General features: G+C 38.6%; 1 protein-coding gene across 1 annotated transcript in view; it reads right to left on the bottom strand.

The window, feature by feature from the left end:
• The window catches only part of foxp1b (forkhead box P1b), a 234,376-nt gene that overhangs the window by 186,449 nt on the left and 21,913 nt on the right, over positions 1-26,014 (bottom strand). The window contains exon 3 of the mRNA XM_079841218.1: positions 21,945-22,048. The gene's annotated coding sequence lies outside the window, so the exon portion shown is untranslated. The remainder of the gene's footprint in view (positions 1-21,944; positions 22,049-26,014) is intronic.

Raw genomic sequence — 26,014 nt, 5'->3', positions numbered from 1 at the left:
TAATGTAATTTAAGTTGGGTAGTGTGAATGAAAGCCCAGCAGGGGTAATAATACCCTCCTAATGAGAATCCTCGCTCGCTGTAGACCTCGCTGAGATAGCCATAATGCATGGCTCTTCTTTTTTAATAAAATAATTGTTACAGTTATTAAAGATGAATCTCATCAGAAGCAGGATGACAAAATAATTCATTACCAAAAGCATGGCTTTAAATAGCTGCAAATTAAATTTCCCACAGAAAATATGCCTGTAGATGAATGGGATCGTTATTTCATAAATATTGGATTCAGTGTGCCCTTGGAAGACCAAAAAAAAACACATCCGAACATCCATTTAAAAAGTTCACTGCAAAACGCAGTTAATAAATGACTCTGAAACCACAAATAATTCTTACCACATCTGTTAATTTGACAAAGGGGGGGAAAAAAAGCAGCAATGTGTATCGAGTTTAAAGGTCCGGGTCGGTGCGATCCAAGGTTTGATAACGGGGTGCTTAATACGGATACCGCCAACGTATAATTACTCCGATTATTTAGAGTTCCTGCTGTTTACTGAAGGCGTAGAAACTTCCCAGCAAGCACTTGGCATCTCCTGTCCTCTCTCACACACACAAACACACTCACACACAGCAGGATGTAAAGAGGAAAGCTTTATTAAGATCCTGCAGCCATAAAAGAGCGGGGTGACTAACCGGCTGCATTAGCGTCTAAAAGCCAAAGTTATTTAAACCCAATAAAACACTAATACATTGTTTGAGTGGAAGTTACAGTGAAGTTATCTTCACCTTAATAACATCACGGCCAGCCTGATGTTGTTTAGATCAATAAAGCCCATTACAAGAACAGGCCTCAACATAGATAACAGTGCTCAAGCGCAGTGATGTAACACTCTATGGCATCTCAAAGAAGAAAGGAACCTTCTATTAAATAAAGAGGCCAATGGAAGGCCAATCATAAGGCATGGTAATCTGATAAGAGGTGAGTGTGAGTGTGAGTGTTTTTAATACGTGCTGCATTTGAATACGCTGGAACGCTTGGTTTGTGGGAGCCGTGTGGATGGTGAAGCGACACGTGAGGTGGCATCTGTTAAGATTACGACACTTCTTTGCGCCACCAGCATCCCCCCCCCCCCCCATCTTATTCTGTTGTATACTCTATCTAAGCTTGAACTCTACCACGTTATTAGTAAATGGACAGACATTACAGTCTGACTAAGCTTTGCATTTTCCCAAACTTACCTTTCCCAAACAAAACGAACAAAACTGTGGAACATAGAAAAGATATTTTGAGAAAATCCATATTAAAAACAAAAACGTATTCCTGTTAATATTGCTGTGTAATCATTTTGTTAAATCGTATATACACAATAATATAAAATAAACAATGTAAAATACAGATAATACTCTATTTTGTTATATATTTCTATTTCCTTATTTATATAAGTACACCTTCTGTAGATGGATTTTTTTTCCGAAGATTTTAAAAACAGAATTTTTTGAATATTGAGCAAACACTGAACTTCTGGTTCAACCAATAGCTTGAGTCTGGGGGTGGGACCACCTGCCAGACTGACCAATAGAAGATGAGGGGTAGTGTTCTGCCAATTGGTTTGGAAACCATAATTTTTGCAGATGCATTTGGTGCCGCTATAGTGACATGGAAATTACACACAGTAGTTTTATGTAAATTTACAGAAACCATTTCTGCCTCACAGTTAAAAAAAAATAAAAAGGCAATTGTAAGATAACTTTTAAAAGGTACACTGTGTAACTTTTGTCTCTCTAGCGTAAAAATAAAAACTGCGTGTCTGCATCCGTTTCTGTGCGGATGATGGTTAACCTACTGCTCATAAAACTAACTACTAGGCTTAAGAGATATAGCCAATTTACGGTAGATGGAAAGGATCTCAAGCTGACTATCGGAAGACATTACTTTAGCTATACTTATGAACTCTTTCCCCACCAGCTTTTTTTTTTTTTTTTTGCCAACCACCGCAAGCATTTTTGATAATTTTCACAATTTAATGGGCCACAAAATATTTTATTGTTTGAACATGCAGTATATAAAAAGAAAAAAAAGAGCCTCTGCTTTAAAAAAAAAAAAAAAGTTTTATTCTTGCTTCATGCATTATTTTCTATAAGAACTTGAATGTGGGTAAGTTTCATTAAAAAAAACATGACGTTTTGAAAAAAAAGATAAGAAAATCAAGTTTATTTTCTTCAAAGATTCCGTGTCGTGCATAAGCAATGCTTTTTTTATTGCTTGTTTCTGCTCTTTGCCTGTGTTTCGATCCAGAGATTACTAGAGACTACTCTTTCAGAAAATGCCTAATAGCGCCCCCTACCATTTAACAGTGAAAACGCAGAAATTCGGAAAAATTTGTCAATGGCGGGGAAAGAGGTAATGGAAACGGTACTTCCTTGAAAATAAATTCCAGCACAGTGCTACAACAACCATAATGAAATGACCTTTCACAGTAGATTCTCTAAAATAAAATCTGATAGAGAGCTACATATGGTGATTTATCTGTTCAATAAAAATACCTTACTCACCTGTTCAGCAATAAAAAATGCCATCTCCGTGCTGCCTTTACAAAATTTCAAATCCCTCAGTTCTCGCCGTCTCCGAAAAGCCAAGCAAATGTTGGTTCTTGTTTTATTACGAGCTCTGTTGCATTCTCTTTTTGCCAGCAGACTCTCCTCTACTCTGGGTTTTTTTTATTAACGTGTGATTCCTCGAAGGTTCAACATTTTGTGTGCTCCATGTCAGCATTTCTCACCTTTCATTTCAGCATTTTGTCTACCAAATTGGTATCAGACCATGTCTACAGTAAAACATCATGATGGACGATGACATCGGGGGGTTACGTTTGAGCGCTAAGCTCCATTAATGTGACGTGCGTCTGGAGAAAGCGAGAACCCGCACTAGAGCCCGACCGATATATCGGCGGGCCGATATTAACGGCCGATATTAGGCATTTTGTAAACTATCGGTTTGTCATTTAAGATGGCCGATAAATGAATATTTTAAAAAAAATTATAAAAACGGACAAAACGCTGCTCAACCACATTATGAGTGTTGGCGGTTCATAGTTTGTCCACCAGAGGGCACTCTACAATGTGCCGGTTGGCAACACCAGCTGATCCAGCCAGAGTCATGCTGCGCGAACATTCACAACTGAGATAATCCGTGAAGTGAGTAGGTAAGTTGGCAACTGTCACGAGACATACATTGCTTGAATAACAATTAAAAGAACATCCCCATCAGTTCTCTAAACTCAAATAAGCATGACAAATTTTGTGACTGCCAAGTCCAGTTTTGCTGTAACATGTAAGCCAAGAGTGAAACGGAATTAGCTAGTAATTACGTTAGGTTGTTACAATATAGTTGACTGACTGTCAGTTTAACTCAGACAATGTGATTGATTAAGATATATTTCTTTAATAGCGTGACAGGTTGACAGCATGAGACGTATCATTACTCTCCTCGTCTCCTGCCCGTTATTTAGAAAAAGTATGTTTTACAATATTTTGCAGTATGACGTTGTCCATTTCTAAATTATGGCTTAACATAGACTTTAGCTAACCACAAAGCTAGCCAATGCCATGGCTATCAGTAGAAGATCGCTAACATTAATACGATTGGAAATCACAACAAACTTATTCTGCCTAAATAAAGTAATGATTACTGTATTTATAACTAGTATATTGGTAGTCCCAGTCCCTGCATTGTAAATCGTAAGTTAGGCATGTGAGGAGTGAACGAAAGTGCGTTGCTGACTTCGTTCAGACGCAGCTTTAACGAGTCACATAATGGATTTACTGCATCACTAAGTAGTAGTAGATTTTAGAAGGCAGGCAAATGATGATTGAAAATGGTTTGTTGTAGCTTGATGGATAGAATTAAAAGAGTGCATGTAAAGAGATAAGCAAGTTGGCATTGTAATTATAAGGTAGCTCATAAGGTAATAGGGACTAACAATTTATTTTTTCAAATGATTACTGTCAGTATTAATAATAATAGTATTATACATTTTATTTATCAGAACTTCTTATCCTCTGTTCTGTTGAGACAATGCATTTTAAAAATAAACTTGTTTGTTTTATCATATTATTTAAGAGAGGCAGAGGGATCATGAATAACTACAAATAACTAATGTAAGGGAAATCTGTTTAAGTTTTTTTACACGTTTGTTTTTATTTTATTTATATATATATATATATATATATATATATATATATATATATATATATATATATATATATATATCTCAGATTTTTAAATGACCAAATATTTGTATCGGCCTTAAAAATCCTTTAATCGGTCAGGCTTTAACCCGCACGGATAAGCTAAAACTAGATAAAACTACTAGAGGATATAGTGCTGAAATATCATTACACAAACTATCCTGAGTGCCTGTGGTGTGATCTGCACCGCTCAGCTCACTTCAACTAGAAACAGGAAAATGGTGCTACCGTTTGGTCTCGCAGTCCGGATGGAATCACATGCCGGGTGCGGACCCCCCCCAAAAAAAAGGGAAGGAATAACGATGGAGGAATCACAACCCCGGCTCAACCTCGTGATGTCTGTCGATTGGCATCGTCTACTGGCCCAACCCTAAGCCAGAGCAACTTTTCTCTATTTATAGATATGATGAGACATGGGTGATATATGTGCGCAATTTCCAGTGAAAATCATCCAGCTAGGTCTATAATATAAACACTTATAATAAGCTGGCTTATAGTGAATCAGGATAAGACACATTTTGGAAGGATTGATTATGTATTGACTCGTCATAAATTATTTAAATGTTCATTTCAACCAAAAAAAGTTGCATAGTGTACCTTTATAATAAGAAATTAAGAATGAAAAAGAGAAATAAAATAAAAAAAACAACATTGATATGTAAATGTCACAACAGAGTCACAATTACTAGAAATAAAGTCACAATTTCTTTTTACTCTGAGGCACAAACAAGCTTCTATATGATTCAACTCAAATCATCTGGAAATAAAAAAGGTTAATCATCAGACATCAAGTTGAAATCAATTTAGAGACTGTCCATATGTGATGTGAAAAGATTTCTCATACGAGGAACGAGGGCCTATGTTCTGTGCTAGTCCACCAGGTGATGCTCTGACATCTCACCGTAACGTCTTGACGTCTGACGTGATAGCCATAACACCCACACGGCACAGAGAAACAAATATTTCAACAGACATGAAACCAAATAAAATCCTTTGTATTGCACACGAAATACCAAAATATCTACCATACCGATGTGGTGCCATAATAGACGATAATGCTATCATCGCAGGAATGGCAAAACAATGACATTCACCTTGCACAATGTTGAATTCAAACAGTCCTGGCCAGGACAGTCTGTTTTGTGCAAAGAAAACCAAACTAATCTACTTTTTTTTTTTCTTCGTTGTTGTTGTTTACCCAATTCTATTTTCTCAAGCTTGACTCCAGACAGCCTTTTTTCGGTCTGGTCAACAGACAGGAAGTGATGAAAAGCATAAATGGTTTTGAAAGGGAGAGCCGAGAGAATGGTGTATGTGAGGGTTCATAGTGTGTTGTTTCTGGTGAGAGGTGCAGGTCTGACAGATACCCTTACACAAAACCACAGGAAAGACTGTTTTGATGTTACCTCTCACACCACACGCTCTGTGATAAGAAGAAAGAAAAAAAAGGAAAAAAGATCTGTAACACAGGGTTGAAAAGTCCCTTCATGGGGGTTTCACTGCTGCGTGTTTCAAAAGCAGGGGCCCGTCGGCAGACAGCACAAACAATAAACATGTTGCGTGATCTTGGTGTAAGGTCTACCATACGTGACTGTTTTCAGTCTCTCTTCGTAAACTCTCACACATAAAACATCTTGCTTTGTGTTTGTTGACATCTAACGTACTAGTTCAAACCTAGCATGTTAAATACAAGCTACAAACTTTACTAAGCATATTAAACACTAGCTAAACAAAATCCACAGTTCCAGGGGGGTTTTTTTCATAGGTTTAGCGACTTTAAGGTTTGTTTTGATGTAGCTGGGCAAATTTCAAAGAACAATAAAAAGCACTGAAAAAATATCCTGTTGCATTTACGGTAAAAGACTGGGAACTGTGTTTGCCAGAAATTCAACATAAATATGGCAACAATGTTTCAGGTATTACAGACAAGTTGTTGGACCCCATTGACTTCCATAGTATGAAACAAGAAATACTAGGCCTATGCAAGTCAATGGGGACGATCAACTGTTTAGTTCTTCGAAATATCTTCTTTTGTGTTTAGCAGAAGAAAAACTCATACAGGTTTGGAACAACTTGAGGGTAAGTAAATGATGACAGAAGAGATGTACAGTTTTTCACCATATATGGCAAGGTAACATGCAGTTCTCCTATAAACAGGTTTTACAGTAGTATTCTTAGTGATTCTGTGATTTTTTTTTTTTACAGGTGAAGAAACTTGAGCAGAACAATCTTGCTTAAATTGATTCATCCAATTCATCACGACAATTTACACATTCTGCTTTTGTTTCGTAACCGGGGTCCACTATGTTTATGTACGGATGTTTTGTCTGACAAAAACAGAAGATGATTCATTTAAAGTAGAGTTGTAGTTCAAAACGCAAGTTTAGTCAAGTTTAAAACCATTCAGGTGAGCATCGACTGCATCTGGGTGTCTGCGACTGAAATTTCTCTTTTGTTTTTCCGTTAGCAAAAAATGTGACCCCACTAAAAGCCACAAAACGTCAGGGCATTCCAAGATCGGTGCCATGTCTCTTCGTTGTGGTATGACTGGGCTGCCCACATATTGATTTACGCAACCCGAATTACCTTTCTGCCATCCCGGGGGACGACCAAAAATCTCTGCGCAAATTTGCTCAGCCACTCCGCAGGCAGAGGAAGAGTCGGTAACTTGAGATTGAGCTGGTCCAAATGGATGCCTGTGAAGGTGACGATGGAGAATAATATCTCCACAGAGATGATCATTTTTGACAGTGTAATATTACTGGACGATAAATATACAGCGCTGAGGAGGCGAAAAAAAAAAGAAAAAGAGAGGAAAGCTGCCGCCAGCTGAGTACGAAAGCATAAATAAGGTCTTTTACCTTCGTCAGTTATCCGTCTTTTGACACGCAAGCTGAGCACACTGTAATTAACACGGAAAGAGATAATGGGGTCTCTACCCGCTGATCAATCTGCCATATAGATCATCCGTCTCTTTTACAATGCCACGTTAACATTCTTTTAAAAAAAGAGAGAGGAAAAAAAAATCAGCTGCAGATATTAGCCTTTTTTTAATAGCTACTGTAGCTTGATACGGTCTATGGGTTTATTGACATGGCTGTTTACACCATGTTCACAAAAGAGCCGCTCTTTTCTGCATAAAGCACATAAATTCATACATCAATGCAGAATGGCGCGGTCTGCAAGACTGTATTGACTGACTATTGGGTCTGTTAGATAATGGACTCAAAAACAAAGATGTGAATTGTGTTTACAAGAGATGAAACTAAAGAGCCACAGCCAGAAATGCTACAACTCTACTCAGGAAGCATAAGCTGTAGTGTTGTGTGTGTGTGTGTGTGTGTGTGTGTAACCCAACCGGGAGATAAACAGGCCTGTTGTTTGTTTGTATTTCTCAGCTCTGCACATGTTTGTCAGGTCTAGATCCACTTTCACAGATTTACTGCTCCTGTCCCCTCTGGCCTAGTGTACACTAGTGTTCTCAGAGACTGCTTTAATGGACAGATTCCTGAACCTGCTCTCCAGGGGACAGGCACAAACACGTCAGCTACATGAAGCTCTAGTCGAGCCGTAGCCTAGCGGTTAATGCACATGCTCTGACAATTTGGGTTTTGTAAGTTTGAGCCTTGCTGGTGTAAATTTGCACACTGTTGCCGCTGACCTTTACATTACTTTCTAGTGTACCTTTTAAAATAAATTATATACATTTTAATAGAATAGAATTACACTACCATTCAAAAGTTAAATATTTTAATGTTTTTGAAAGAAGTCGTGTATGATCACCATCATGATGTATTTGATCAAAAATACAGTAAAAACAGAAATAGTGGAAAAAGTTATTATGATTGAAAATAACAGTTTTCTATTTTAAAGGCCTGGTTTCACATACAGGGCTTAGATTAAGCCAGGATTAAGTCTTACTTCAATTAGGACATTTAAGTATATATTAAGTATTTAAGAAAAAAACATTACTGGTGTGAATCTTGAGACACAAATGTGCAAGTTGCTTTCAGTTAAAACAGCTTAAACATGCATTTTAGTCTGGGTCTAGCTTAAACCTTGTCTGTGAAACTGGGGTAATATGTTTTAAACTTGAATTTATTTATATGATGACATTGACAAAGCTGAATTTTCAGCATTATTAGTCCAGTCTTCAGTGTCACATGATTCTTCAGAAATCATTCTAATATGCTGATTTGCTGCTTTAGTTATTTCTTATTATCAGTGGTGAAAACAGTTGTGCATTTTTTACAGATAAAGTTTTTTTAAAGGATTATTGGAACAGAACGTTCAAAAGAACAACATTTATTTGAAATATAATTTTTCTAACAAATGTCTTTACTGTCACTTTTGATCAATTTATTGCATCATTGCTGAATAAAGTATTCATTTCTTTCACACACAAAAATTGCTGACCTTTTTAAAATATAATAAAACAGAAAATTATAAATGGATATGAAAATCATATTTTACTTAATGTATAGTATGCCCAGTGTGGACCAAGGAGTTACTGGTTTTGAATCAGTCTGACAAATCCTTCACTGAATGATCTCACTAAATCAGACAGAGCTCTTGTGAATCAACATATGAATCACTTGCTGAACTGCATTACTTTCAGTGATGTCTGGCTTAAAATAAAGTAACCCGTTTACTTTGCAAACTGATACATTTATTCAGCAATAGGAGTATTCAGCATAAAAATAGTCATATACACACACACACACAAATAGAAATAGAATATAAAACAAAAATTAGAATTTTAGATTTTTACAATTTTTGGTCACAAAGAAAATCTTACTGATCAACACGAACTTTTGACTTTGTATATATATATGTATAGAGGGGAAAAAAATACTCTGTGGGTGGGAAATACTGCATCCAATTAAATCCACAAAAATATGGCAAATAAGGCGTTACATCAAACAGTGAACATCATCCACTACAGAAGAGTAGTTTAACAAGGACAAATCATAACACCTTGAATCAAAATACCATATCACCTTAAAAAAGCTTTCATGATGTTCAATGTATTCATCATTACCCAAAGCCTGCTCTCTCAGCTCAAACTTCTCAGCATTCGTCATTAGCGCAAGGCTAAACGGTCAGTGCGCCACTTCTCCCATTTAGACAAGCGATCCGTGAATAAAAAGTAGATCCGATGTCTCATTGCGTTTTTAGGCCTCATTAAGGCCATTAACCTTATATGATTAGATGGAGAATTTTAATGTCAAAGAACAAGTCACTTGGTCTCCTATTGCATTTTTTCACGAATAGATTTCACAGCCTCGATCTTAAAAAAAAAAAAAAAAAACAGTTACACTATTCTCCTTTTCTAAGAAAAAACCCCCACTGATATCTCTGATGCAATATGACAAAAAAGTTGAAAATGGTCTCATAAACAGGAATATGACAAAGGAAGTTTTATCTGTATCTTATTTACATAGGACAGTTGATAGTTTCTAGGGTTTGTCTCAAATGACTCTCAAGTGTCACATGCTAATTGCTGATTCAATGCTATACAGTAGCGGTACGATGATTGATTCTTCATGTGGGAATGTGTTTGGTTCACTGTGGTGACGAGAAAGGTAAAGGGCCCAGAAAAACCCAACACATGACCTTTCTACATATCTGAGACAATTAAACGCCCCCCACGCTCACACACCCTCGACTGTCCTTCATCCTCCGCTCTCTTTCCCAATGACCTGCCCTAACCTAATGTCATCTCTCTGCCTCCATACAGGAAACAGTGTTGAGGGTGTGCTGGTGGGTCCAGCCCAGAATCTAGACCAGCTCCACAATACAGGCCACCAGCCCGAGCTCCAGTCTGCCCCCATCAGACCGAAGCAGGGGGGCACATCCTGTGTGAAACCGCATCCTTAACTAGCATCACACTGTAAATAAATGCTTTCTCTTTTATTTGCTCTCTCTCTAGTTCCGTCAACTGTCACAGCCTGTGCCTCCAAACAGGAAAGTGAGAGATAGGAGATATGGGCGTTAATTTGCTGCAAGTTGCTTTGGTGTTTCCTACACACGCACACACATACTGGGCCAGCTGCCTGGGACTCCATCCCGGTCTTGTGTTCTTTTCCTGCTACTCGCCGTTACGGCATCAGCCCACCGCCGGCCAGCCGGCCAGCCACCCAGCGAAACAGGAAGTTAGGAAGCTAGGTGTAACAAAGCTTTTGTGAAGGAAGAAAAGGGATAGTGAATAAGACTGAATAAACTCCACTAACGCAGCCATTAATATCAGATTGATTTTCTGTTATATTGTAGAGCTAATCTAACAAAGAAAATTGGCAAATGAGATCTCTTTAATATCTCAATTGTTACTCCTGGAAAGCAACAAAGTTAAAAGGAGAGCAACTTAAAGGCCTGTTTACACCGGGACGATTTTCGCGCGCGTTTATCAACGACGTTTAACGCCTCGTGACTAAACAATGGGCGCCAATGTGAGTGTTCACACCGACGCGTAAAACGCCATGCGTAAAAGTGCCGCAGCACCACCTTGTGTACCGGGAGCACATCTACTGAATGTGCACGTTCACTCGGCGCATCGCCAGTGGAAATCGCTTGGGTGTGAACACTCAAGACGCGCCGAAAAACGTCACGAAAAACGCTGGCGATAAGCGCGTGCGATATTCGTCCCGGTGTGTACAGGCCTTAAGGTGTTTGCCTTGCTGATTTTTCTCATGAGAAAGACTATCTCAAGAGCTCAGAAGAGATCTCAAAACTCTTAAAATGAAAGGTTCCCAAAGGGGGTTTTCATCGCAATGAAATAGAAGAACAGTTCATTGAACAGTTTTTCACAGAACCATTTGTTCTAAGTTTGAAGAACATTTTTATAATCTAAAGAAACCCACTATATATATATACATAGATTGTGCAGTGGAAACCCTCCATGAATGTTATTGCAACCATAGATTTCAATAAACAATTGTTTTAAAGAGTGAATGTCTCAAATATGCTCAGATTTTCTAGGATACCAGAGTCTGCAATCAAAAGTCCGAAATCTCAATGTGATCTCAAACATATCAAATTGAAAATTAAGCTGTGCCACGAACCTATCGAAGAGATGAACCTTAAAGGTTTACTTCGGCGATTAGCATTAAGCTTTGTATCAGTAGAAACCCGGTAGTATATTCGAATTATCATACTTTCCCCCCTCATGTCCGCGTGAGAAGAGAGAATTCTGTATTTTATTTCTGGAAAAAATCCTCCAATGACGCAAATATCATCATTTTGCGTCATCGGAGGACTTTTTGGCCAGAGGCTAGAGCCTACAGCCAGTAGTAGGAGCTATTTCTGCATGTTATCAACCCGCCCATAGGGGTGGGATCTCACTCACAGAATGTAAATGCGCACGGCCGCTCGGATCGGGCATTCATAACAGAGCGGTGCGGAGCAAAATGAGTGTTTCAACCTTTCAATGAATTCCTATGAAAGTTTAGCTTCCATATGCGATCTGAAAACGCGCCAGACTGGACACGCGTCGTGAATGACTGCCGCGCTTACCTCAGCTCTTCGCTCTCGTGATGAATGAAATCTGACTCCTGCTGCGTCTGTGCCGTGACTTTCGTTCGGCTCACTCACACTTTAGTGAAAAGACACGTTCAGTTCACGTTTTAATTGTAGTGTCTATTCTCTAACTGAACTAAATTATTGTATTACTATGAAAATCAAAACAACGGTGGGGCGGTGTCATGGTGAGCAAGTGATAACCAGTACCCGTGGCTTTGGGAGTGGCCTCGTAGGGCTGCGAAGCAAGTGCATTCAGGGAGTTGTTGTCTTTTATCCACATGAGACAAAAATACATTTTCTGTCTTTTCTCAATCTAGAAGGCACCAAATTCAAAAATAATTTCACATTTCTACTACATAAATGACCCAATTTAAATACACATTCATCTTCCCAGCACTGAAGTACCCCTTTCAATTGAAGGTGGAACTTGTTTAAATTTCAATAAATTGGAGCCTCTTACCTCATGACAACTATGGCCATGTACACACTGCAGCTAAATTCAGTTGTCACTTCATCTTTTAGTGCTTAATCCTGTTCTGTACACATGGAGTTCGGTATTTTATGGGAGTGACAACCGGATTCTACAACCAAATTAACTCCCGAAAAATGCAGGTAGTGACAACCACACAGTGTGTAGAGTGTGAACTGAACAACTATTTGTTAAATGACATACACTATATTGCCAAAAGTATTGGGACACCCTCCAAATCATTGAATTCAGGTGTTCCAATCACTTCCATGGCCAAAGGCATGCAGACGCTTCTACAAACATTTGTGAAAAGAATGGGTCACTCTCAGGAGCTCAGTGAATTCAAGCGTGGTACTGTGATAGGTTGCCACCTGTGCAAAAAGTCCATTCATGAAATGTTCATCCTACTGAATATTCTACGGTCAACTGTTAGTTGTACTATAACAAAGTGGAAGCAATTGGTAACAACAGCAACTCAGCCATGAAGTGGTGGGCCACGTAAATATCACAGAGTGGGGTCAGCGCATGCTGAGGCACGCAGTCAATAGCTACAGACCTCCAAACTTTGTGTGGCCTTCAGATTAGCTCAAGATCAGTGCGTAGAGAGCTTCATTGAATAGGTTTGCATGGCTGAGCAGCTGCATCCAAGCCTTATATAAAGTGCAATGTAAAGCGTCAGATGCAGTGGTGTAAAGCACACCGCCACTGGACTCTAAAGCAGTGGAGATGTGTTCTCTGGAGTGACGAATCATGCTTCTCTGTCTGGCAATCTGATGGACAAGTCAGGGTTTGGCGGTTGCCAGGAGAACGGTACTTGCCTGACTGCATTGTGCCAAGTGTAAAGTTTGGTGGAGAGAGGATTATGGTGTTGGGGTTGTTTTTCAGGGGTTGAGCTTGGCCCCTTAGTTCCAGTGAAAGGACTCTTAATGCTTAAGCATACCAAGACATTTTGGACAATTTCAGTGCACCAGTGCACAAAGCAAGGTCCATACAGACATGGATGAGCGAGTTTGGTGTGGAGGAACTTGACTGGCCTGCACAGAGTCCTGACCTCAACCCGATAGAACACCTTTGGCATGAATTAGAGCGGAGACTGCGAGTCAGGCCTTCTCAACATCAGTGCCTGACCTCACAAATGCACTTCTAGAAGAATAGTCATAAATTCCCGTAAACACACTCCTAAACCTTGTGGAAAGCCTTCCCAGAAGAGTTAAGCTGCTATAGCTGAAAAGGGTGGGCCAACTCCATATTAAACTCTATGGATTAGGAATGGGATGTCATTAAAGTTCATGAGCATGTAAAGGCAGACGTCCCAAAACTTTTGCCAATATAGTGTACAACGAGAGATAGAAGAGATGACAGACAAGAGCTACAGCTAAATCTCTGATGATTTTTATTTAGGAGAAACATCTGAGGCTAAGTCGCTACTTGAAGTTCCCAGTTACATTTCATTTACATCTTTGTATGAAACATATTTGTAAGAAAATGCATGACTAAGTAAATGATTCAGCACTGCCCTTTTCTAAGAAACGACACGTGTTCAAAAACAAACATAAGCAGATTCATTTATCAAATCAAATCTTATTACAGAAAAGTGAATTAAGAGAAATATGACAGGATAGGAAACAAACTCGCTGCAACAACAAGGATGCACAACAAAGGGCATTCTTAAAAACAGCCCTGAGTGAGGTGGACAAATCCAGCATTGAGACCCCCTGCATTAGCCTGTGGTGTGTGTTACACAGAGGCAATTAAGGCAGGATGCTGATCTAATGAACTTCTAAGTGTGTGTGTGTGCTGTGTTAAGTTGTGAAGCGGGCCGTATGTTGAGCCACTGCTAAATGAGTGTTGAGTTTCAGTTGCCCGGTCAGAGGCCTGTAGGCCCAATGCAAATGTATGCGTGTGTGTCCGGCCCTGTGGATGGCAGTCAATAACCAGATGCTTGGAAAAAGAAAAACATCACACAGTACTTGCATTTCCATGCCTGTCGGGGTGGTCTTAAACTGTGTGTGGAGGGCTGCTAGGCTGTTGTTAATTGCACAGCCCCAAATATGCAACTGGCCAAAACACATTCAATCTGTACTCAATTCACTAAACAGCATTTTTCTGCCTGACTGACGGGCAATGGTACCATTACAATGATTTTCTTAATCGATCTGTCAAACCAATCCCAGAGGATAATTTTATTGCTCAAGGGTTGCTGTTTTAGCTCACTTGGAGACATGGAGTTTTGCTTTGAAGTTCAACTTTGTCTCAAATGTTCCTCCTAGAATGAAACGACTGAATGAAAGTGTATCGAGCTAAAATATTAATGTCAATTGAAAAGGTCAGATAATGTGATTGTGGGAGTATTTTTGTTTATTAAAGGTCCCATTCCGCATGATCCCATTGTTCAAACTTTAGTTAGTGTGTAATGTTGCTGTTAGAGCATAAATAATACCTGTAAAATTATAAAGCTCAAAGTTCAATGCCAAGCGAGATATTTTATTTAACAGAAGTTCCCTTTCAAAGCCTACAGCGAACGGCTGGCTTGGACTACATCCTGGTACTTCCTTCTTTAATTACGTCAGTAGAGCAGTAGAACAGACTAACCTCCGCCCACAAAGAAACGCGAAAAAGGGGGCGCGGTCTTGTTGCTGTCCCACGTGGAGAAGCGGACGTGTCGCGTGGAGAAAAGGAACTGTTGCGTTGAGTGTGTTTATCGCCATGTCGTCGAGACGCTGTTATTTTCATCCAGGAGTCAAATCACCTTTGTTTGGCTTTCCCAGGGACGCTGTAGAGATTATTGAACGCATACATCTCTCCGTTAAGAGGCGTGACCTTTCCAACATGCGCTAAGCTGCTGTCGAATCACAACACAGGAACTGCTGGCACGTGCGCTAAGCTGCGGTCGAATTACAACACGGTAAGCGCTTGCACAATCAGAACTCGTTACGTGTTTCTGAAGGAGGGACTTCATAGAAAGAGGAAATCACCAGCCGTTTTTAGGACAGTGAAAACAGCGGTACACAGATAAGTACATTGTATGAAAAATACTGTGTTTTTTTACACGCGAAACATGAACACATGTTATATTGCACACTGTAAACACAATCAAAGCTTCAAAAAAACACGAAGAACGGGACCTTTAAATGGAATGGAATCTCTGACTTTTTGTATAAACAGTGCTGAGATCTCTTTAAACTAGAGCAGTGGTTCTCAACAAGGGGGCAGAGGTCTCAGGATGACATAAATTGTATTTAAATAATTTAATATATTAACATTAACAGTTTCTGTTAACAGAAAAGTTTGGGGGGGAAAGCAAGTCGTCATAATTCCATTGTATATTGTGTTGGACAATGGACTCAGAGGTTTAGAACCACTGCTCTAGAGGAGATATTGAGGATTGTGATACCTCTGGGGTGTTTATTAGGAGAAAAGTCTGACAATCAGGAGTCAAGTCACTTTCCATTTAATCTAACTGCTGTGAACGCGAAATAAAGAGATGTTATAGAGATCTCATTCGTGATTTCTCCTTTCCTATAGGATGAAATTTGCTTTTGATGAGCATCAAGGTCCAATTTAATATTTCTCTCTATCACTTTACAATCAGATGAACAAGGAAAATCATTGTCAGCAAAGTGAGATGTTAATCACTGATGGTGAGAATAGGTGGAGAATTCTTGAGCTAGTCCAACTCAAGTGCATGGGGTATGCTGAGACAGTCCAAAGTTTATTACCCAGAAAAGAAGATGAGGAAATGGTAGCATCCGTTTTATTGTTGCTTCAAATTAACCTTCAACTACGGAAAAAAAAACGGTTGGGTGACCTCTCTATTTTGTGAGATATTATTCATGCCTACATAAACACACACACGCATACTATCACTCTGCATAGTGAAATGTCAGAGACACAAAGGGTGTACCAACACACACAAGACATCCTGAGACATGTTGCGCTTAACACATAAGTTACAATAAATGATGGTGATATATTACAGTATGTGATGCATTTTAGTAATTAGTAACAAAAATGAGAAATGTAGTAAAAAAAATAATTTAAAAAAACGTTTTACATTTTCTGAAGAGAATGAGAGTGGCACTTTAAGACACAAGTGGTTGCTAGGTAGTTACCAGGGTGTTCTGGGTGGTTACTAACTGATCCAAGTAAAATTAAAACCAAGTCACAATGCAAAGTATATGCAAGTTTTAAACTTCACAAAACTTCTCGAATTTTACCCACAAGGTTAAGCAGCTCAATGCACAGGAAGCTTTTTGGTAAATAACGACTTCTATTTTGATCTGTTCCTCATACAAACCTCTCGTAAGAATTCAAAAGACTTGCAATATAGCATGAGTCATATGGACCATGCTTTTGATACTTTCACCTTTCTCTGTGACCTTTTTGAAACTTGAAACCACCAGTCCCCATGTGAACTATTTGCATGGGAAAGAAAAAGCAGTGGAATTAAGAAATAAAGTCACACGGGTTTGGAACGACATAAAGGCAAGTAAATGATGAAAGAATTTTCATTTTTGCATGAACTATTCCTTTAAATATGATAACGTATGGAGGAACGGTCCTGGAGCACAACCGGTGGGCAAATGCACCATCAGCAGTTGTGCAAGTCAAATAAGGAAGGGAGGAAGAGAGAGAGAGAGAGAGAGAGAGAGAGAGAGAGAGAGAGAGAGAGAGAGAGAGAGAGAGAGAGAGAGAGAGAGAGAGAGAGAGAGAGAGAGAGAGAGAGAGAGAGAGACCCCTAAGTGCTTTCACTCGCTGGCACAGAACAATGATTCACGCCATTGCCTGCTGTATCCCACAAATGAGGCATTACGTACAGCGGTTACTGTTACTGCAGGAAATACGTCCTCTCTGTTCCTCTCAACACTCATTTCATTCCCATCCTTCTGTTTTCCTCTATTCATCCTCCACTTCACATTGTATCAGAGCAGGCGGAAGGTCTCCCGCCACGACGGGCTGCAAAATAACAACTGTCACCTTCAGCACAATTCATTAAAGCAATTTAACGTTGCCGCCTTCCAATGTAATTTTTATAATTGAAATTTAATTCTCCTACGATATTATTTTTTTTGGAAGGAGGGGGTTAATTGACATTTGTGGTAATTAATTGCCAGGCGGAGAGATGTTTATGTGGAGAAGTTAAAAACAAAAAGTGACACGGAGAGCAAAAGAGAGGGGTGACGTGCTGAGACGGTCTCATCATCACGGCCTTCCCTCCTGCGGATTAAAGGAAAGGAGAAGGATGGAGAGATGGAAGGAGCGACTTCACTTCACAGTCGGAGATTTAATTGCGCAAGGATTCCATTACCTCGGCACAAATGTCACGTTTGCTTCTGATCAGGGGCAAAGGCAGGGACTGCACCGTGCCAGTTCTACAGTGCAGAAAAGTGTTCTGCCGGTCGCAAATATACAAGCACGCTCACACGAAGCTGTAAAGTAAAAAAGACAGGAAGTCTAGTGAATGACGGCCAAGCGTAAGTGTGAAGGGACAGTGACACGAAAAGTGGGGCAAAGGCAAAGCCCAGACATTTTGGGGTTTCAGGTTGACTGTTCTCGTAGACAAGACAAAGGAGATCTCTTTAATGTATACTATCTAAATTCTTCCAAAACTAAACACACTTCTAGTATGCAAACAGATGCTTCATTTATTTCCATTTGTATTTCTCCTGGGGAATTTCATGGGAAACTTCTGAGACGAAGTTGATACTAGTGATAAATCGATTACTCGTATCTAACACAAGTGTGTGTTTACATAATATATGTGCGTGTGTCCATATCATATTTATATATAATTTGTGTGTGTCTGTTTTATACAGGGTTGAGAGGGTTACTTTTAAAATGTATTCCGTTACAGTTACAAATTACTTCATAAAAAAAAAAGTATTCAGTAACGTAATCCAAGCACCACATTATGAAAGTAATGTAATCTGATTACTTTTGGATTCCTTTAAGGTTACATAAAGTTGGGTAAAAAACTATGAATTTAAAATAAAAACTTAAAACTAAGCAAGCTTGTTTCACCAACTAGATTACACAGCCCTGTATATTTATATAAAAGGCTATACAGACAGGCCATTACAGATGGTTTTATTTATTTATTTTTCTTAAACATGTACAAGGAAAAAACGTATTGTTTATACACAATATTGCAAAAAGTCTACACCATCTACATATTAGTCTACTTTAAAATAACAGTTACATGTTCAAGGCGGTGATCTTTCTTAATTTCACTGACTGACCCTGCACATTAGCATTGGGAGATCCCCTTATCCAGCTCATTTGCCGCTAGAAACGTACATGCAACTGCAATCAGATATAAACTATGGGATTTTAAATAATTAACAAGCACTAAATTTTAGCTAGCATGATGTCCGTGCTAGTCGTATCTGAGAATGTTGGAAGTTGGATGTTCAGTCTTTTGATACAGAAAGCGTTTTCATAGCTGGACGCATGGCTGTCAGAGCCATTGTATGTTGGTGGGACAAGACCCACCCACATTTTAAGGCAAATGATATTGGACCCACTCACTTTTACCGTCACTCTCACCTACCCCTAACCGATAAACACTTTATTATTAAACGCACATTAGACGCTTTATTTCCACTTTTCAAATATTTTCTTCATTTTTATTGAAAATAAATGCCTTTCAGATCTGATATGTAATGGGAAAAGGGAGTAGAGCGAGTTCGGCAAAAGGCAGACTCAAACCTCGGTTCGATTTGCGTCAAAACTTTCTGCCATGTGCCTTACCCCTACACTATCGCCACTGTAATGAATTCAGTGTTGTAAAGGAGTATGTTGATATGGGAAGGAGGCGGAAACCGGCAATGAACAAACTTTAATCCAAAATAAACACCAAAAAATGAAAGTAAAACGGCAGCCTCCTCACGGACGACGTGCATTCAAATAATAAAACAAACAAAACGCAACGTAAAATCCAGGCCTGGTCCTCTCTTCTTTGAGAACAAAATACATTTTCAGACATGAAAACGGTTTTCCCCAAGGGAAGCATCGTAATCAATAACTTAGCTGCGTCTCAACCTGCATCTGAGGATGATTGTAGACAGGCATTATTTGCCCATGTGACCAGCTGGTGGCTCGCATGAGTCATGACTCATGACTGGCAATAGAACCAGAAACTATAATCAAGCAGTGCTTAATATAGTTATTATGTCAAAATATTAATTTATTTAGTTTCAAATGAATCCATTGTAATCGTGATTTTATTCCCAATTTTTACAAAATGTAACTGTATTTTGATTACCGTTACTCCCCAACCCTGGTATTTATATTATATTTATTTATATATATATATATATATATATATATATATATATATATATATATATATATATATATATATATATATATATATATATATATATATATATATATATATATATATTCGTATTTTTCTACAAATTCTATCATTTGCCTCCAATCCCAATATACTGAACAAAGCGACATACATTCACATCACACGTTAGTGGTAGAGTTATACTCACGGAACACTATAGATATTCACAATCACGAAAGTTCATTATTTGCATGCGTTTTAAAGCCTTGCCAGCGTGTGCGGGGTTTTAACATGCGCTTTACAGAGCGCGCGCACTAAACGCTTGTCAAACACGCGATTACTGGACTAAGTTGTCTTACTGCGCTAATACTGTCAAATACACACAAGGTTTACATAAACACAGTCGGTTACGTCTAAAGTGAAAGTAAAATCGGCGCATATCTGTATTAGATGCACGCAGGTCTTACATTGACAGCGCAGCCTATAGTGAACACGCTGTCCTTAAAGGGACAGTTCACCTCTAAAATTATGTCATTATTTACTCACTCTAATATTGTTCCAAACCTGTATTAATTTCTCATTTTTTAGTGAACTATCCATTTAATGTTAATACAACAACAAAAGACAAAGAGAAAATCACTCACTGCTCTTGACTGAAAAACTTTAATACAGTAGCTTTAATAAGAATCAGTGTATATTTTATAGTGAAGTCTATGTAGTGTTTTATTTTTACATTTATTCATTCAATTTCATACTTGTTGCTGTTGATGCTGCTGTACAGCTCTGAGCTGCCAGTGTAAATCTTTATATATATATATATATATATATATTTTATATTATACAATACACTAGGAATGTGTACAAGGGTTTTTTTTTTAAGTAAAGTTTTAAGTTTAAGTAAGGTTTTTCAATTCTTTTAAGTAAAATAAAGAAAGAGTATTGCAATTAAAAAATAGTCTTTTTTCTCCTTAACCTCTTCCTGTTCCTGTCGCTTAAGAATAGAATAGCAAAAAACTGATGTGACAAGCCATCAGAACCGAACCGAAAACCGTGGTTAAAAACCGAGGTATGTATTGAACCGTGGACTAACTGTATTGTTGCATCCCTAATATATACACACACACACACATAAACACACATAATATATAAATATATACACACACATATTATATATAAATTAGGGCTGTCAAAATTCATTTTAACGGCACTCATTTTATTAACGCGCGATTAACGCAGCGCGCATTTTCTGTTTGATCCGTGGCCTAGCCTGTAGTTGGAGAAATAGAAAGCAGCCATAGACGTAAAGGATGCAGCAGCAAACAGAAGTGGGGAAAGAAAAGGGTTAACATTAACATTTACTATTCTGAAACAAGTGACGTTATAGCCTACATAAGCTACCATTTTTTCAGTTTAACTTTTATTAGACTCCAGGTCAAAATAAAAGAAAGGGCGTTTTTACACTCAGCGGATTTGCTGCAGTCCAAGTCCGAGCGCGATAGTTCTCGGTTTCCCCTGCAGCATTGGTCAACTTGACCTGTGTGTCTTACATAATCACAAACATCCACAGGGCATGATAGAAAACAGAACGCGGGTCAATATATTGGATAAAGGGTTCCTTTCTGTTGCGCAGGTTACTTTTCTGTACAAGTGCGCTCCCGAGTCCATGTTTCTCACACTGTTTACGTGAATCGCGGCACTGTTCGAGTGCAACACCTCCAGTTCTCGGGTGTGGTGCCCTGGTGCGCTCTCAGGTCCGCTTGACAGCATCACGTTACAAATTTTTGATACCAACTCTGCCCCGTTCTTAACTAAACTGCCATTGTAAAAACGGCCTTTATTTATATTCTTGAAATGAGAGAAATCTCTGCTTATTCTGAATTTAAGCTTAGGCTTAAGAGACATGAACAAGTTCTTTGAAAAACCTCTATGACCTTTGATACAGGTCTAGTCTTCATGCTCTGTCTAGTATGGTTTCACTAATAATAAACATACATTTGCATAAAGCATGCATATTTGTCCATACCCATGTTGATTAGAGGATTAAAAACTTGAAAAATATTAATTTAAGGTACATTTAGAACGGATAAAAATGTGCGATTAAGTTGCGATTAATCGCAAGTTAATTCATGACAACCCCGCGATTAATCGCGATTAAATATTTTACTCTATTGCCAGCCCTAATATAAACTTAATATACACACACACACACACAGACATATTATGTAAACTCACATTTTTATATTAGTTGCGATTAATTGATTTGACAGCATAAAAAAAAGACTAACAAAAAATATCCGGGTGTAGTCACATTAAAATGCGTACATCCTTATTACTACAACTCAAAACAAAAAAGATGCAGCACAGAAGATAATATTAAATTGCATAGTTTCAAGAAAGAATACTGAAGATAACATACCACAGTCACTTGTTCGGATGAGATTGACATTCCATTGTTCCAATCAGAATTCAGAAAAGGGAACAAAGGGGAGGAACCATTGGATACGGTGCAGCCAGCTCAATCTGAAATACAAGATGAGTAAAAAGGACAAGAGAGAGACACAAGTGCATATTAAGATCAGCAAAATTACAAACAGGAATTGATACCATTCTCTAAAGGTGGGGGAAGTCCCTTAAATTCACTCAACCCACATAAACCTGGATGATGACTCAAATGAGAAAGGAAAAAGGCAAAACGTGATGAAATCCGACCACAAATGCTTAATTTGGTGACAAATTAATTCCAGAACTGACCTAAATGCATCTTAACACATTTTCAGATTTTCAACGGCAAGCATTTCTGACACTTGTGATATTTACACAGAGCATCTGATTATCAGCTCAAATCTGCAGTGCTGTTCTGATGAATGGTAGTGACTCGAGGGACGACTCATCTAAGGAAATGCTGCGGCCACACACTACTTGACAGAATTCTCTGGAACATTTTGTCAGATCCCGTAAGTCGGTGACACGTAGCTTAGACCAATCAGCATCAGTGGAGGTGATTTGCATGGTAAAACGCTTATTGCAGAGGTCAGCAGTTACTCGAGTGTGTTCTCAGTAAGAGCGACAGGGAGACAAAAAGAGAGAGTGACAGAAAAAGGAGGGGATAAAAGAATGCAAGATGGTGAGAAAAAGAGAGAGAACAAAAACTGACGAAAAGGGAGAGGAGTGTCTGTCCTTCGTTAACCCGGCGCAGGTCTGCGTGGTGGCATTTTATTAGTGCGAGGGCAAATTGCTTAGCTATTGTTGCCATGCCATTCAACAGAAGGCTAGGTGATAGATTTATTATTTAAAGTGTATCTGGAAGCATTTTGATGGCAATATAAAATTAACCAACATTGTGAACATTTCAACACTTTTTATTTGCCTATTCATTTTCCTAAAGACTACAGTCACTTACTCGAGTCACAATGAGAGAGCTAAGACAGAGATATCTTAATAGTGCTTGAACGTGACCTTCAAATGCAAATTGAGTTGAGTGAATAAAATAGTAAACAAATTTCAAGTTTTAAAAAGCTTAGTAAAAGATATACGGCTTATTAATAGTGCTTAATAAACTGTATATATATATTTTTTTTAAATATATTTATTAATTGTTTATTTATTGTTTATTGTCCTTTTAGTTTGCTATTTTTTTATATTGGTGCATGAACAAACATGATAAAATACTTGCTCATTTACTGACAAACAGCATGCCTTGATGTCTAACTACATTTTATTATTTTTATTTCGAACATTTTGAATCAACTCAGCAACAATGTCAAAAAATAAGACTTCATAAGACTATTAAGAATGGTATAAATATCAATATATACTGATAACCAAAAACTATCATCTCCCATATCGGAACGGGATATAATTTATATCTTATAAATCTATAAGATTTGAATAATACCAACAAAACAAAAAAAACCTCTCAGGTATATACAAACACAGGCCTGTCCACTCCTAGAGGGCAAATATTCACAGTCTGCCCCCAACAGACCCAATACAAATCAACCCTTGCATTACATCTCCATGCAATTCCTCTGTATGGAATTCAGCTAGCTCTAACCCCCTTAGTTGGCCGCATTCCTCTGTTCCGCGTCGGGCGCTGAGCAGCTTCAGATAAGAGCCGCTCTGATTAGCCGCCTGCGTTCTTGTCATTGCTGCAGAAAATACACGATCCCAAAAGACCCCTCGCTGGTATTTATGACTCTCACATCACTGAACTGAACTCCCAAAATAGGGAGTTTAAAAGGAGCAATAGGACATAGCTACAGGTAGAGAGAGAGAGAGAGAGAGAGAGAGAGAGAGAGAGAGAGAGAGAGAGAGGGATGGATAGATAGATAGAGAGAAGGAAGAAGGCGTACTGTAGTATTTGAAGAGCAGCTAGAGTACAAGAAAGTGAAAGAGAGGTGAAAACTACTCCAGGATAAAGATGGATCATCCAAACTTCATTGAAAGAGAGGAAGTGACAAACTTTTACATTACTTTTTTCTTTAACCACATAGAATAAAAAAAGTGATCTTGTCAACGACAGTTACATTTTTAGACTAACTTGATAGTTTAATCTCTTACAATTCAAATAGGCATTACGTTTTTCTCACCCGTATCTTTCATATCTTAAGACATTTAATTGATTTCTTGTTGAGAGCAATGCCTTAATTTTAATTGAGAAATGGGGGGGGGGGGGACAAACTTTATACAACAAGTGGAAAATGCATTGTCTTGGAGACATCTATAGGCCTCTATCTGCAATATATATACAGTGGCTTGCAAAAGTCCCTAAATTACTTGTTTTCATATTCATCTACACTCCATACACCATAACAAAGCAAAAAAAAAGCTGATTTGTGACAACTTTACACATTTATAAAAAACTTAAACAATTACATTGCGTAAGTATTCATCCCCTTCTCTGGGAGCATTCCAATTTCGCTTGTAGATGTTACTAGACTTCGAGTGGAGTTAACCTGTGCAAATTCAATTGAACGGGTATGATTTGTAAAGTCATACACCTCTCAATAAAAGGTCTAACAGCTGAAAATGCATATCAGAGCAAAATCCAAGCCATGAGGTCAAAAGTACTGCCTGTAAAGCTCAGAGACAGAATTGTGTCAAGACATAGATCTGGAGAAGACTACAAAAAACATCTGCTGTATTGAAGGTTCACAGAAGCATGTAGCCTCCATAATCCTAAAATGGAAGTCATTTGGAACAACCAGGACTCTTCATAGAGCTGACCTCCTGGCCAAACTGAGCAATCGATGGAGAAGGGCCTTGGTTAGAGTGGTGACCAAGAAAATGATGGTCACTCTGGTTGAGCTCCATGATCATTTATGAAGATGCAAGATATTTACAGAAGGACAAACATCACTGCAACACTCCACCAATCTGGGCTTTATGGCAGAGTGGCCAGATTCAGTGAAGACTCTCCTCAGTGAAGACACATAAAAACCCACTTAAAGGACTCTCTCAGTCTCAGACTGTGAGAAACAATATTCTCTGGTCTGATGAACCTCAATTCCAAATATCATGTATGGAGGAAACCAGGCACTGCTCATCAGCTGCACAATACCATCCCAACAGTAAAGTGTGGTGGAGCAGCATCATGCTGTAGGGGTGTTTTTCAGCAGCAGGAACTGGGCAACTCGGAGTAGAAGAACACTCAATGCAGCAAAATATAGAGTTAGCTTTAATGAAAAGCTAGTCCAGAGCATTCAGAACCTCGGACTGGACAGAAGGTTCACCTTTCAACAGGACAATGATCCTAAGCACATAGCTAGGACAATGCAAGAGTGGCTTATGGACAACTCTGTGAATGTCCTTGAGTGGCCCAGCCAGAGCCTGTGCTTGAACCCAATCCAATATCTTTGGAGAAACCTGAAAATGGCTGTCCACCGACAGTCCCCATCCAACTTGCAGAGTTTGAGAGGATCTGAGGAGAAGAATGGCAAAAGACAAACAAACAAAAAAGACAAATGCAGATGTGCAAAGCTTGTCCCATCATACCCAAAAAGACTTGAGGCTGTACAAGTGCTTTAAGTACTGAGTTAAGGGTTTGAATTTAAAATAAATAAATTACCTTTTTCAATAAATCTGCAAAGTTGTCACAAAGTTTTTGCTTTGTCATTACGTGTAGATCGATGTGAAAAAAGTAAGTTAAAGTAGTTTCACATAAGGCAGCAACATAAAATGCCACTAGACTATGTGTGTGTGTGCGCGCACCATTCATAACATCGATGGACTTCAATAGCAGTGTAGAAACATCTCAAAGATGATCCAATGTAACAACAAAGGGTCCAAGTATTTGTGTCAATGTGATATTTCAGATTTAAGTTATAAATCTGGGTTTGGCTTTGTCATCATGGGGAATGGCGTGTAGATTGATGTGGAAAAAATAGTGATAGATGCATGTTCAACGTATGAACGATCAACCTCAAAAGCAGTAATATCTTCCCCTGGAAAGGTTTGACTCAGCTACTTCATTTTGGTGGCATACCA

Source organism: Gobio gobio (assembly GCF_949357685.1).
Source record: "Gobio gobio genome assembly, chromosome: 17".
Taxonomy (NCBI): domain Eukaryota; kingdom Metazoa; phylum Chordata; class Actinopteri; order Cypriniformes; family Gobionidae; genus Gobio; species Gobio gobio.
This window is presented reverse-complemented; position numbering and strand designations above follow the sequence as displayed.